This window comes from Ornithorhynchus anatinus, chromosome 14 (assembly GCF_004115215.2).
Source record: "Ornithorhynchus anatinus isolate Pmale09 chromosome 14, mOrnAna1.pri.v4, whole genome shotgun sequence".
NCBI lineage: Eukaryota > Metazoa > Chordata > Mammalia > Monotremata > Ornithorhynchidae > Ornithorhynchus > Ornithorhynchus anatinus.
The window spans coordinates 28,152,496-28,166,645 of NC_041741.1; the positions used below are offsets into that span (position 1 = coordinate 28,152,496).

At 42.9% G+C, this 14,150-nt stretch overlaps 1 protein-coding gene across 1 annotated transcript in view; it reads left to right on the top strand.

Annotated features, from left to right (window-relative positions):
- TMTC2 (transmembrane O-mannosyltransferase targeting cadherins 2) overlaps positions 1-14,150 on the top strand; it is a 342,425-nt gene that overhangs the window by 278,753 nt on the left and 49,522 nt on the right. The gene's annotated exons all lie outside the window — the stretch shown is intronic.

Genomic DNA, 14,150 nt, shown 5'->3' on the forward strand with positions numbered 1-14,150 from the left:
AATATCGCAAATACATTCTACTTTCGTCTAAAAGTTTGATAACCATACCGCCAGGGGACAAAGTGTTTTCATTTCTCTTCAGGTAATTTGCACTGCATTTCTCTAGTGAGAAAAATCCCCAAATTGCTGTCGTCTTTCTGTGAACTGGTGCTTTCTTAGACTCCTTTTCTGGTAACCGCTAAGTCTGCTACCTGCATTTCCAGGAAGAGATTGGGGGCTTTACCTAGGTAGTTTTTTTTTCCCCTTCAGTTTGACTTGTCTAAAACACCAAAAATAAGCACCTTTAAAAAATACAAATATCACATTTTTGATTTATCATTAACATATTATCATATATGCGTTGAGATGCAAAATATGTTATTGCTCTGAAACAGGGTGAGTTCCGTTTATTTCTTTCCTGTCGTCAGAAGAGCTTTTCAGGAGCCCCCAGAAGGATTCTCTCTTGATTTTCGAGGTAATCTCAGGTGAAATACATGGAGGGAGAAAGACATTCTAACTGGGAAGAAGGGAAGAAAGTCTATTCTTGTGTATTGTTTAATTTCTTTGCCTGGCTCCAGCTGGTACAAATAAATCAATGGCAGTCTGTCAGTGTAAAAGAATGGAAATAATAGAATAGAGGATGCACTTAACTAGCCACAAGTCCATTTTGCTTATTTACATTTCTGTGTGAGTGTTTATAAATCTGGAAAAGTGGCATGTTATCTTTCCAATGTAATGCAGCATGTAATTTTGCACATTCTGTTGCATTATAACTCCCAATTTCTATTTGGAAATAGAAATTATATCAGTATGGGTTATACATTTCTGTACCACACATTACTATAGGATGCGGTAATGAACATTTCATTTACCCACTCACACGTTATATGTGTGTGTATGTGTGTATACACATATGCTATATACCCTCGCCCACACGGATGTATATATGAGATTGCAAAGCATTTCTAACCAGGATTTTTGTCCTCTTGCCGTACTGTTCCCACAAATTGAAATAGTTCCACATTTGCCCTAGTTCTTAAAGACCAATTGGTCTGGCATGCTATGAAATACCGTCTTTTTTATTCTACTGCCAATCTGTCACTTGCCCTCAACCTGATGCTATAGACATCGTGTTGCTTAAAATGCTTTCTCATGCTAGAACGAGCTTTCGGACCATATCCTTTCGGATTTAACTACTTAATGGCTACGTATGGAGTTGAATTGGAAATGATGTATTCATTCTGAAAGGTTATTTTGCACAGTCAGTCGTCTCCACGGTCAGTTTATCTTCAACATTCTTTTTGAAACGAGAGGGCTCTAAAGATTTCCCAACCGGCACCGACCCCCCAACACTTGAATCGTTAGGCAGTTTTCTTTGATGAAGTCCAGTAAGATTTATGTACTCTCTAGTTAGAGAGAGTTAGTTTGGAGAACTGCAAGCTTCACAGTGAGCTCCCCGAATGGATACGTGAGTTCAAGCTCTGGAATAGATCTACACTAGATCTTCTCTGCCCTGCTGTGGGTCTTTCCGCTAGCAGAATAGTCACTCAGCGACGCCCAGATAACCTGGATGGAGCATAGGCCTGAGCGTCAGAAGGTCACGGGTTCTAGTCCCGGTTCCGCCACTTGTCTCCTCTGAGACCTGGAGCAAGTCACTTCACTTCTCGATGTTTGTTACCTCATATGGGGATTGAGACCGTGGGCCCCACGCGGGACAGGGATTGTATCCGACCCGATTTGCTTGTGTTCACTCCAGCGCTTCGTACAAGTGGCTGGCACATAGTGTGCACTTAACAAATACCGGAATAATAATAATAACCAGCGTGGCTCAGTGGAAAGAGCGCGTGCTTTGGAGTCGGAGGTCATGGGTTTGAATCCCGGCTCGGCCACTTGTCATCTGTGTGACTTTGGGCAAGTCACTTAACTTCTCGGTGCCTCAGTTACCTCATCTGTAAAATGGGGATGAAGACTGTGAGCCCCACATGGGACAACCTGATTCCCCGTGTCTATCCCAGCGCTTAGAACAGTGCTCGGCACATAGTAAGCGCTTAGTAAATACCAACATTATTATGAATAACCCTAACCTGGCCTTTACCAGTTATTGCTTTCACCCAGTGCAGACCTCTGGGGCCTTTCTCCTAGGGCTGGGTCTTGCTGGAGACCTTCTTTCAACCACTCCAGGAAATGGCTGCTCCATCAGCTTCCCGATGGCCTCCAACTCCTGCTGATCCCATCTTCTCATGGTCTCAAGGCTGGCTACCTCAGTCTACCTGAGAAGCAGCGTGGCTCAGTGGAAGGAGCCCGGGCTTGGTAGTCAGAGGTTGTGGGTTCTAATCCCAGCTCCGCCGCTTGCCAGCTGGGTGACTTTGGGCAAGTCACTTCACTTCTCCGTGCCTCAGTTACTTCATCTGTAAAATGAAGATTAAAACTGTGAGCCCCACGTGGGACAACCTGATCACCTTGTATCCTCCAGCGCTTAGAACAGTGCTTTGCACATAGTAAGCGCTTAACAAATACCACCATTTATTTTATTTTATTTTTTACCTAAAAGGGCTGAACCAGTTGTTTCATAGGGTGCTTCAGGATCTTTGGGCCATGAGATGGAACTTGTTAACATTCCTAATTTTACCGACTCCTTGTAGCAAAGGGACTGTGGGCAAGTCACTTCACTTCTCTGGGCCTCAGATATCTCATCTGTAAAATGGGGATTAAGACTGTGAGCCTCACGTGGGACAACCTGATCACCCTGTATCTACCCCAGCGCTTAGAACAGTGCTCTGCATAGAGTAAGCACTTAACAAATATCAACATGTATATTTGGGTGAAACAGACATATAAATATGTCTGTTTCACCCAAATATACATGAGAGCGCGCGCACACACAAACACACACATCCTTGTCCTCAGAGGCCTTCAGGGCTGACCTCCATCTTTGCATCCCATATGCTGTCATTTAAATCTAGACCTAAAATGCAAATGACTTTCAATGATCTGACAAGTCAGTACCACTGGGCCTCTAATAGATTAGTGTGACCAAGGTATTGAGAGACAGGAATAGATTATGCAGTAAAGGCTTGACTTGATCCAATAGTTTCAACTTCCCAACCTAACAAACCTTTAATGAGAGTGACCAACAAAGAAGAGAATGAATTGATATGACTTTCATCTTTATTTATTTCACCTCCTTGGGTAAAGCAGTGAGCCAGAAAATAGACAGAGCCCTCTGTAAGAAAGAAAAGAAGGAAGAAAAAAACAGGAGGACTAGATAAGCTACTAGATATTAGAAACCTTGGACAATGTGCTTCAACATAAAGAGGAAACAATTATATCTTTGATGCCCTTTTGTTTTGTAATACATATAGTTTTATTTGTGCTGTAAGTAACCTATTACAATGGGTCCACTGTTGATTAACACACTTCCAAAGAAGTCATGTTAGATGTTTATTGCCTACCAGTTAGCTTCTGCTCAAGTAGAGCAGATAATGGTAATCTAAATTACTTTCCATTCAGCACAAATGAAGCTTCTTCAAGTGGTAAACCATAAGCTGCAACGAATGCTCATTTTCCCAATGAAGTCATCCAACAACTGGTAGGAAGGAGACATGTCACGGATTTGCTGGCTGCAACACACACACGACATTCATGTACTATTCACAGTCTTTGGTTAGCTAAGCAAGGCTGCCTTAACCCTTAAGGTCGAATTCAAAGTTTGTCTCCGTATATGTAGGCTTGGCTCTTTGAAAGGTTTTCTGCCTGGTGAGACTGACAGTCCAGGAATAAAACTGTGATTTAATCAGTTCCTTTCTTCAACTTGGCATTGAATGTTTACATAGAGATCAAATGTCCAACACACTTCTCGAACTATTAAGCACTAGATTTAAAAACTTGTATCCTTTTGGACTAGTTTTTCTTGAAGCTTTTGAAGGTGCCAAGTAAAATGTCATTGTGATATTGTGTTTCATTCTAAGCTTACCCTATTGCTAGATGATTATGTGGTTTTGGCTTTTGGCTATTAGTGACGCAGTCTGTGGAGACACAGAGAATACAACCCAGATGGTACATGATAATAGGGATTTTAAGGATTTGTAATGATGAGTTAGGATTCTGTTTCTTTACAACTATCACAACAGACTTTTCATTGCTACCAAGCCTTTGTACTGCCAGGTTTTTAGTAGGCCTTGCTGCAGAGCTCTTGTATGTAAAGCAAAAAGGCACAGGAAAGAAGGAATTAAGATGAAAATAATCTTCCTTGACTTTATCCTTCGTTTCTGTGATCGATAGCTAAACAAGCTCGTAAGAGTGTGAGGAACGCTGTATTTTAGTGAAGTATGACAATCTTTCTGAATGAAAACACAGCTTAAGTGAAAAATTCAACTTTATAGGTCCAAAATACAGAGCTACAGCTCTTGCCTTTTAAAACTTTTGGAATCTATGATATAGTTAAACACTTAGAGGTGCTGTATATGTAACAAGGGACACTTGGACAATCATATTTTTCCAAAGAGATCACAAAGTGTTCAAATGGCCCGCAGAATCTCATCTGAAAACTTCCCAGAGTTACATTTAAATCTCACCTTACCAATAGACTTGTCCCCCACACATATTTCCCTCTAGACTATGAGCTCGCTGTGGGCAGGGAAAGCATTTATGAGCTCTGTCATATTGTATTCTCCCAAGTGCTTAGTACAGTGCTCTGTTCTCAGCAAGTGCTCTCTAAATAAGGTTGACTGATTGAAAGCCTATTCAGCTGCTCACTTTCCAACAGCTCTTTCTCCAGTGCTTACAAACAGCTCGTTTATAACCCATTTGAAAAAAAACCCATCTCCCTTGACCTCCCAGCTACCTCCACTTATCACTCTATCCGTTATTCCTTTTCAAACTACTCTAGAGAGATGTTTACACCCTCTGCCTTCTCTTCCTGTCCTCCAGTTCTCTCCTTGATCCTTCATAATCTGGGTTCTGCCCTCTTCACTCCATGGAAACACCCCTCTCTAAAGTCAGCAATAATCTCCTTCTTGCCAAATCCTCATCTACTCCATCCTAATCCTCACTGACCTCTCAGCTAACTTGTAGACCACCCCCTTCTCCTAGAAGTCAAGGGTCTTCGCCGACGCTTTTCCTTGTTCTCTGATTTCTCTGTCTGCTTCTTCTAACTTTCTTTTGAAAACTCCTCCTCCTCTGCCTCCCCCCATCCCCTTAATGGGAGTCCCTTAAGACTCAGTTCTCAGTTCCCATCTATTTTCCATCTACACCCACTCTGTGAAGAACTCATTTATTCACTCCCACTGCTTCAAATATCCCAAATCTGCCTCTCCAACCTAAACCTCTCTCCTTCTGTGGAGTTTTGCATTTCCTCCTGCCTTCAGAACATCTCTTTTTGGATGTCCCACTGATTCCTCAAACTTAACACATCCAAAACAGAACTCCTCATCTTCTCTTCCAAACCCTCTCCTCCCCTTTAATTTCCCATCACTGTAGACAACAGTGCCATCCTCCCTGTCTCGCAAGCCCATAACTTTGGCGTTATCCTCAACACATCTTTCTCAGTCAACCCACATATTCAGTATGTTCACCAAATCCTGATGGTTCTACTTTCACAATATCATTAGAATCTGACTTTTTTTTCTCAATCCAAACTGCTAATTCGCTGATTGCACTTATCAGCCTTGACTGCTGAATCAGCATCCTGGCTGACCCTCCTGCTTCCTGTCTCTTCCAACTTGAGCCTATACTTCACTCTGCTTCTCAGAACATTTTTCCAAAAAAAGCTCAGTCTGCATCTCCCCATTCTTCAAAAATCTCCATTTGTTGTCCAACCATCTCCTTACAATTAATTTAAAGGCACTCAATCGGCTTGTCCCTTCTTACTTTGTCTCTCTTATCTCCTACTACAGTTTAACTCCTCTAAAGCCAACCTATTCACTGTTCCTCATCTATCTCACCGCCCGCTCTTTGCCCACACTCCCCCTTAGCATGGCCACTAGGATAAAGAGCGTGGGCCTGGGAGTCAAAAGATCTAGGTTCTAATTCCAGTTCTACACTTGCTTGCCATGGAACCTTGGGCAAATCACTTAATTTCTCTGGTCCACAGTTTCCTCAGCTTGAAAATTCTACTCCCTCCTATTCAGACTCTGAGTCCCAAAGAGAACAGAGACTTTGTATCTACCCTACTGTTGAAAACAGCATTTGGACACATAGTAAGGTCTTAGCAAATATCATATGAAAAAACAATCCCTCACTCTCCCCTCATAATCAACAGATCACCTCTCTCTCCACCTTCAAAGCCCTACTAAAATCACCTCAACTTCAGTCTCTATTTCTAGGCCCTCATTTATCCTCCTCACCCTCTATCCTTCCTCACCTAGACACCTGAAGCTGGAACCCCCAAGCACTCGATAATCACTCCACTCCCAGCCCTTCTACTCTTATACACTACCAATTCCCTATAAGTAATTCATTTTAATGTCTGTCACCTATTCTAGACTGTAAACTCCTTGTGGGCAGGGAACGTGTCTACCAACCCTAATGTATTGCTCTTTCTGAAGCACAGAGGAGAGTGCTGGGCGCACAGGAAGTGCTCAGTAAATGCCAGTGATTGATTGATGAAGCCTTTCAAGCCTCCTTTTAGTCTGAGAAATCCCTACGGTACATCCCTTTACCGGAGAATGTCTTATGTCTTATAAGCTAATTGTAGGCAGGGAACATGTCTACCAACTCTGTTGTATTATACTCTCCCAGGCTCATAGTACAGTGCTCTGAATAGAGTAGGCATTTAATACATACCACTGATATTTTTGTCAAAGTTCTCTCCGTGGAAAATAAAAATGATCATGTTTTCTATGGGTGCAAATTGAAGCTGTGTCATCTTCTTTCCTAGAGAACTTAAACGCTTGCCTAAGCAAGCAGTTTTCACACTTCATTTAGCAGATCTTATCCTTGTAGTTTCAAGGATTTTGTCTTTTCCCTTTTCTTCCTTTTTTTAAAATATATGTATTACACTCCCTGGTGCTGTCACAATCAGTTCCTCCTCAAACATCCCCTGGCTATTCCTTCCAATACTCCACTCTCTCTTCTTCCCTTCCTCCCTCTTAATGTTCCTGTTCTCTCCTCTCCTGTTCTCTCCTCTCCCCTCTCTCGCTCTCCATTTCTCACACACACACACACACAAACACCTACCTACTTCTCTCTCATATACATAGGCAAATACTTACTGGCAGTGAGACATGGAGCAGGCAGCAGGAGTGATCCCAAGTTGCAGGACCATTTTGGGCTATGACTTCAACTGACAAACTCCCAGAAGCCGGTGGCAGATGCAGCCTGGACCAGTTGTTTTATTGAAGCTGCTCTTTCTGCTATGCCATTTTTTACCTTCGAAGGAGTCCAGAAAAAAGGAGCTCAGTAGAAACAGGAACTCCCTTTGCTGCCGCTAGTGGCCTAGTAGAAAGGGCATGGGCCTGGGAGACCCAGGACCTGGGTTCTAATCACGGCCCTGCCACTTACTTGCTGGGGAGCTCGGGCAAGTTCCTTAACTTTTCTTTGACTCGGTTACCTCATGTGCATAACGGGAATTCAATATCTGTTCTCCAACCTGTGCCCAACCTGATTAACTTGTATCTACCCCAAAACAGTCCTTGGCACATAGTGAGCACTTAACAAGGCCTACCCCAGTGCTTCATATAGTGTTTGACACATAGTACAAACTTAACAAATACCACAGTTACTTAAAGCTTACAGACATTTAATGGTATTTGTCATGTACTCGCTACGTGCCAGACACTGAACTAAGCACTGGTTAGATGCAAGCTAATCAGGTTGGACTCAGTCCGTGTCCTACACAGGGCTCACGGTCTTAATTCCCGTTTTCCAGATGAGGTAGCTGAGGCACAGAGAAATGAAGTCACTGGCCCACGGTCCCACAGCAGATGGGATTAGAACCCATGTCCTTCTGACTCCCAGGCCCATGCTCACTCCATTAGGTGACACTGTTTTTTAGCTAAGAGGACAGATCACATAATTCAACTTTAGGGCATTTTTTTGGTGGACTTGGAGGGAAGGTTTTAAGAAAAATGTTCCCTAGAGGCAGATGTGTGCAGCTAGAGACAAGGCAGCAGGTGTTGGTAGATAAACCTGGTGTTGAAGGGAGATGATTTAATTAGAGGAGCCACTTACCAATGCAGTCCTTCCATCCTTGAATTGTCTCTTCCATCCCAGACTACTTTCCATCAAGGACCCCCAAAACTAGTAGGCCAACTTAGTACCCGACTGCCAAGGGCAGTGAGGGTTTTGGGGGGCAATGCATTCATTAAATCATATTTATTGAGCACTTATTGCTTGCATAGACTGTACTAAGCACTTGGGAGAGTACAAAATAACAAGAGATGTATTCCTTGCCCACAACGAGCTTGCAGTCTAAAGGATGAGAAAGACATTAATATAAATAAATAAATGATAGATATGTACATAAATGCTTTGGTACCGGGGGATGAATAAAGCAAGCTAGTCAGGGTGACTCAGAAGGTAATGGGAGAAGAGAAAAAAGGGGGCTTGGGAAGGGAAGACCTCTTGGAGGAGATGTGCCTTCAATAAGGCTTTGAAGTGAAGCAGCGTGGCTCAGTGAAAGAGCCCGGGCTTTGGAGTCAGAGGTCCTGGGTTCGAATTCCGGCTCTGCCCCTTGTCAGCTGTGTGACTGTGGGCAAGTCACTTCACTTCTCTGTGCCTCAGTTACCTCATCTGTAAAATGGGGATTAGGACTGTGAGCCCCACGTGGGGCAACCTGATTCCCTTGTGTCTACCCTAGCGCTTAGAACAGTGCTCTGCACATAGTAAGTGCTTAACAAATACCAACATTATTATTATTATTATTTATTATTAAGCGGGGGAAGTAATTGTTGGATGTGAGGAGGGTGGGCCTTCCAGGCCAGGGGCAGGATGTGGATGAGGTGTTGGCGGAGAGATAGATGACATCGAGATGCAGTGAGAAGGTTGCGGGATCTTCTATATTGTTTACACAGAAAGACGGAATATGCACCAATTAGTTGGTCCCATACAAGACAATGGCTTCTATTTATTATTTCACTGTAGGATTATAGTTCCCCAGTGGATTCTTCTGGTGATTTATTTCATGCTTACAAATTTTTTGCCATGCCCGTAGTTATACAGAAACTCTTGAACCCAAAATGCGTTAAAGCTGGAAACAGAATTGGTTGAATTGCAGACAAACATCCTCAGATTCAGTTTTTAGAAAGAACTTTGGATTTTTTTAAAAAATCTGACTGAGAGGACTCAAGACCAAGTTAGGAATTAACTGGAAAAAGGATTCACTGTGTAGAAAAAAATGATTTTTGAAAGACAGCCACAGTGGAGTGTCATTTCCTTAAAAGTCCTGAGTAAAGTTCACGTAATTGAAAGGAAGAATCATCGGCGACCAAGATCAGAGGGTATTTTCTAGAATTCCTTTGAGAATACAATGGGGAAGAAGCAAGTTCTGAAATGTAAATATAAACAGGCACTCGATAAGTACCATTAATTGAATGATTTTGTGAGAAATATGACCTTTTCCACATATTTTGTACCTTTCCTATTTAAAAATAATTAATTTTCCCATTCATTTGTACATCAGAAGACCTTAATGAAGCATAAAATTAGGTAGCTATCTGATAGGGAAAACATGACTTATTGAGGTATTCTTCATGTAGGGCCCTAATCATGAGGAAGGGAACATTTTGGGTGCTTCAGGATTGGGCGGCACTTTCTCTGGGTATATCCTGGACAGTCTGGTTTTCAGCTGTCCTCTCCACTTCCCAGTTCATAAACATTACTGAATACATGCAGGAGAAGCAGCATGGCATATTGGACATAGCATGAGCCTGGGAGTCAGATGGCCCTGGGTTCTGTTCCCACCTCCGCCGTTTCTCGATCTGTCTCCCCCTTTTAGACCGTGATCCCATTGTTGGCTGGGGATTGTCTCTGTCTGTTGCCGAATTGTGCATGCCAAGCGTTTAGTACAGTGATCTGCACACAGTAAGCACCCAATAAATACGATTGAATGAATGAATGAATGAAAGTCACTTCACTTCTATGGGCCTCAGTTACCTCATCTGACGAATGGGGATTGAGACTGTGAGCCCCATGTAGGACAGGAACTGTGTCCAACCAGATTTGCTGGTGTTGATCCCGGCACCTAGTACAGTGCCTGGCACATAGTGACACAAATACCACCATTATATTATCATTATTACTCTTATGCCCCATTTATCATTTTTGGCAATGCACCTTCTCCTCTGGGTCTCCTGCTGATGAATTCTACACCTCAGACAAAGCAACCCTTCTGCATCGCTATGCACTTGGGTCCAGATCCCCTAAGAACTCTGATACTCACCGCACCCTAAAAGCCACAACACTTATGTCTGTGTTCTTATACTCTGCTGCTCCCCTCATTTGTAATTCATTTTTTTACCTCTTTTCCTACTAGCTTGTTAGTTCCTTGAGGGCAGGAATTGGGTCTCCTGACTTATACTCTCCCAAGCACATAGAGAAACAGTGTGATATAATATAAAAAACACTGACCTGGGAGTCAGAGGACCCAGTGTCTAATTCAGATCTGCCGCTCGTTTGCTGTGTCACCTTGAGCAAGTCCCCTCACTTCGCTGCGCCTCAATTTTCTCATCTATAAAATGGGGATTCAATACCTGTTCTCCCTCCTGCTTAGACTGCGAGCCCCCTGTGGGACCCGACTGTGTCTGACCTGATTATGTTGTATCTATCCCAGTAGCTGGCACATAGTAAGTGCTTAAACAAGTAGGTTCTCTACACTCAATAACTGCTCACTAAATACTGTTCATTGATTGATTTAACTCTAGTATTTCCAATTCCTCCTTTTCCAGTCTTCTTTGATTGGCTGCCCCTGACCTTCTGCCTAAGGAATGAGTTTCTTCTTCCACTAACGACCGCTATTCTTTCTCCGAGCATGGGAAGAGGATGAGCTACTGCCAAACCATCCTGACACTTAGTAAACTACATTACCATTGAGTTGCCCATGGGATAACATATCAGTTTATCTTGTTCAAATTTCTGTAAACTACAAAATTCCTTGTTGACACCTCATTTTAAGCTCTCTCTCCATTTCAGAGTTTTTGTTGCACCCAAATTTAGCCAAGCCCAAGTAATCAACTCCAGTATTTATTGAGCGCTTACTATGTGCAGAGCACCGTACTTAGCGCTTGGAACGTACAAATCGGCAACAGATAGAGACAGTCCCTGCCCATTGACGGGCTTACGGTCTAATCGGGGAGACAGACAGACAAAAACAATAGCAATAAATACAATCGAGGGGATGTACATCTCATTAAAACAATAGCAATAAATAGAATCAAGGTGGTGTACATCTCATTAACAAAATAAATAGAGTAATAAAAATATATACAAATGAGCGATTGAGCACAGTGCTGAGGGGAGAGGAAGGGAGAGGGGGAGGAGCAGAGGGAAAGGGGGGAAAAGAGGGCTTAGCTGAGGGGGAGGTGAAGGGAGGTGTAGAGAGGCAGCAGAGGGAGTAGAGGGAAAAGGGGAAGCTCAGTCTGGGAAGGCCTCTTGGAGGAGGTGAGCTCTCAGTAGGGCTTTGAAGAGGGGAAGAGAAGCTCTCAGACTCCACCCAAAAGATCCTTCTGAGAAATGGAATGTGTCAATCGTGTATGGGTGTGAGAGTGAGCCATTCATTGTCTGTCCATGCATGTTAGTGGACAAATATTTCTAAATGTCTTGTATTGGTAATTAGGACTTGGTTATCAAGTCAGTCAATCAGTGGTATTCATTAAGAGTTTACTGTATGAAGAGTACTGTACTCAGCGCTTGGGAGAGCACAATACAAAAGAGGTATTAGATCATCTGTGACCACCAGGAGCTGACAGATAATAGAGGGAGAAGGACATTGACATGAATTTGTACATAAGTGATGAATCAGAGTACTGCGTCCTCTATCCTTGAACATCTTCCTCCATTTTATGTGAACAGGAGAAGTGATGGTGGTGGTTTTGTTGTTTGGTGCTGGTGTTTGTCAAGCATTTACTATGGTGCCAGGCACTATACTAAGCACTGGGTTAGAGACAGATTTATCAGGTTGGACACGGTCCCTGTCCCACATGGGGCTCGTGATCTTAATCCCCATTTTCCAGAGGAGGGAACTGAGGCCCATAGAGGTGAAGTGACTTGCCCAAGGTCACACAGCAGATGTGGCAGAGTCAGGATTAGAACACAGGTCCTTCTGACTCCCAGGCCCGTGGTCTATCCATTAGGCCATGCTGCTTCTCTTTGACAGTGCTTCTCGTTGGCGGTGACAAAGAAAGCATTAGCATCTGCAGCAATAATAGTTAAAAGGGAAGGACCTCTCCTCCGCCCTGCCCCTAATACTCACAGTTCTGGGGGTATTAGGGAGAAAGGCGAGGAGGAGCCTAAAAATACTAACAGGAGTAATCACCATTAGTTAAGTATTAGTTAAGTATTAGTTAAGTGCTCACTATGTGCCAAGCACAGGACTAAGCATGGAGACAGATATCAAGTAACCAGGCCGGTCACAGTCTCTGTCCCTAATGGGGCAGTCTGAGGGGTGGGAGAACAGGTATCTAATTCTCATTTTATGGATGAGGAATGGGAGGCACAGATAGGTTAAGTGACTTGCCCCGCTAAATATTGTGGGTACAGATAATACCGAGTTAATATGTGTAAAAGAAAGGTCTGGAATTCAGGAGACCTGGGTTCTAATTCAGTTCCACCATTTTCTTCCTGTGTGACCTTGGGCAAGTCAGTTAACTCGTGTTCTACTCTTCCAAGTGCTTAGAAGACTATTCTACACGTACCATGTATTGATTAACGTCTTTGTGCCTCAATTTCCTCGTGATATTAATCGATCAAGAAAGCAGTCACTGAGTTATATATAAAAAGGCGCACTCATTGTAACTGCTCACTTATGTTGATGCGGGTTGGAGGAGAATGCTTTTAATTTTATATTTCCTAGCAGATTACCTAGTCGACTCTGTTTAAAGCTGAGCAACTGACTTTTTAATAAAGTAAGGGAATGTTGAGCCTGCTGAGTACTGTGTGAAAGACAGCTGGTGCCAGAAGTCATTTATTGCCTCAACTGACAGAAAGCTTAACGTCAGATCAAATAATCAAGACAGAAAAATGGTCTTAATTTCGTTCCCATTTTCTGCTGTATATCCTCAATAGTTATGATTAAAGTTAAGTTTTTTAGACATCTTTTTCCGTTAAAATGAAAGCATTTTAATGCTTTTTTCCTCCCATTTTATCACATTGTAAGAACAAATCTATTTGTAGAAGCTAAAGTTGGCTTAAAATAGAAATCCAGTTCAGGCATGAGAGTGGATGGTCAAACTAATGAACAGATTTGAAAAAAATGGATGATTTGAATTGATAGTGATTAAGTGGGATGTTACACTTTGTAGCCATCCCCATGAGCAGCCAGAAAAATACTTCACACACAATGGAAGCTCAGTAAAAATCTGATGATTTGACTCTCCCTTCAGAGAGATATGAAAGACATAATCAAAAGGAGCCCATTCATTGGGGATTAGAATTTTTCTCCATCCCACCCCCCAGCCCAGCTTTCCAACCCCTGTGGAGTAAATTATTTTTGTCAGCAGAGGCAGAATCCTCACTGGAACTTTTGGAAAATGGTAGAAGAGCACAATTCCCTCCACTCACCCCACCTTCACTCCTTTCCAGGTGATCAATCAATTGATAGTATCTACTGAGTGCTTACTATGTGCAGAGCACTGTACTAAATGTTTGGGGGAGTAGGAAGATTACAATAGACCAGAATTAGCAGACACATTTCCTGCCCAAAATGAGTTTATAGTCTAGAGGGGGGAAATGGACATGTGAGTTGAATTCAAAACTCCCCACTAGAGGGGAATGTTTCTTCTGGCTCAATTAAGCACCCCCCCCCCCCCGTTCAAATATTTGACATTTATTGACAATTTATTGACAATTGGGAAGCAGCGTGGCTCAGTGGAAAGATCCTGGGCTTCGGAGTCAGAGGTCATGGGTTCGATTTCCGACTCTGCCACTTGTCAGCTGTGTGACTGTGGGCGAGTCACTTCACTTCTCTGTGCCTCAGTTACCTCAGCTGTAAAATGGGGATTAACTGTGAGCCTCTCGTG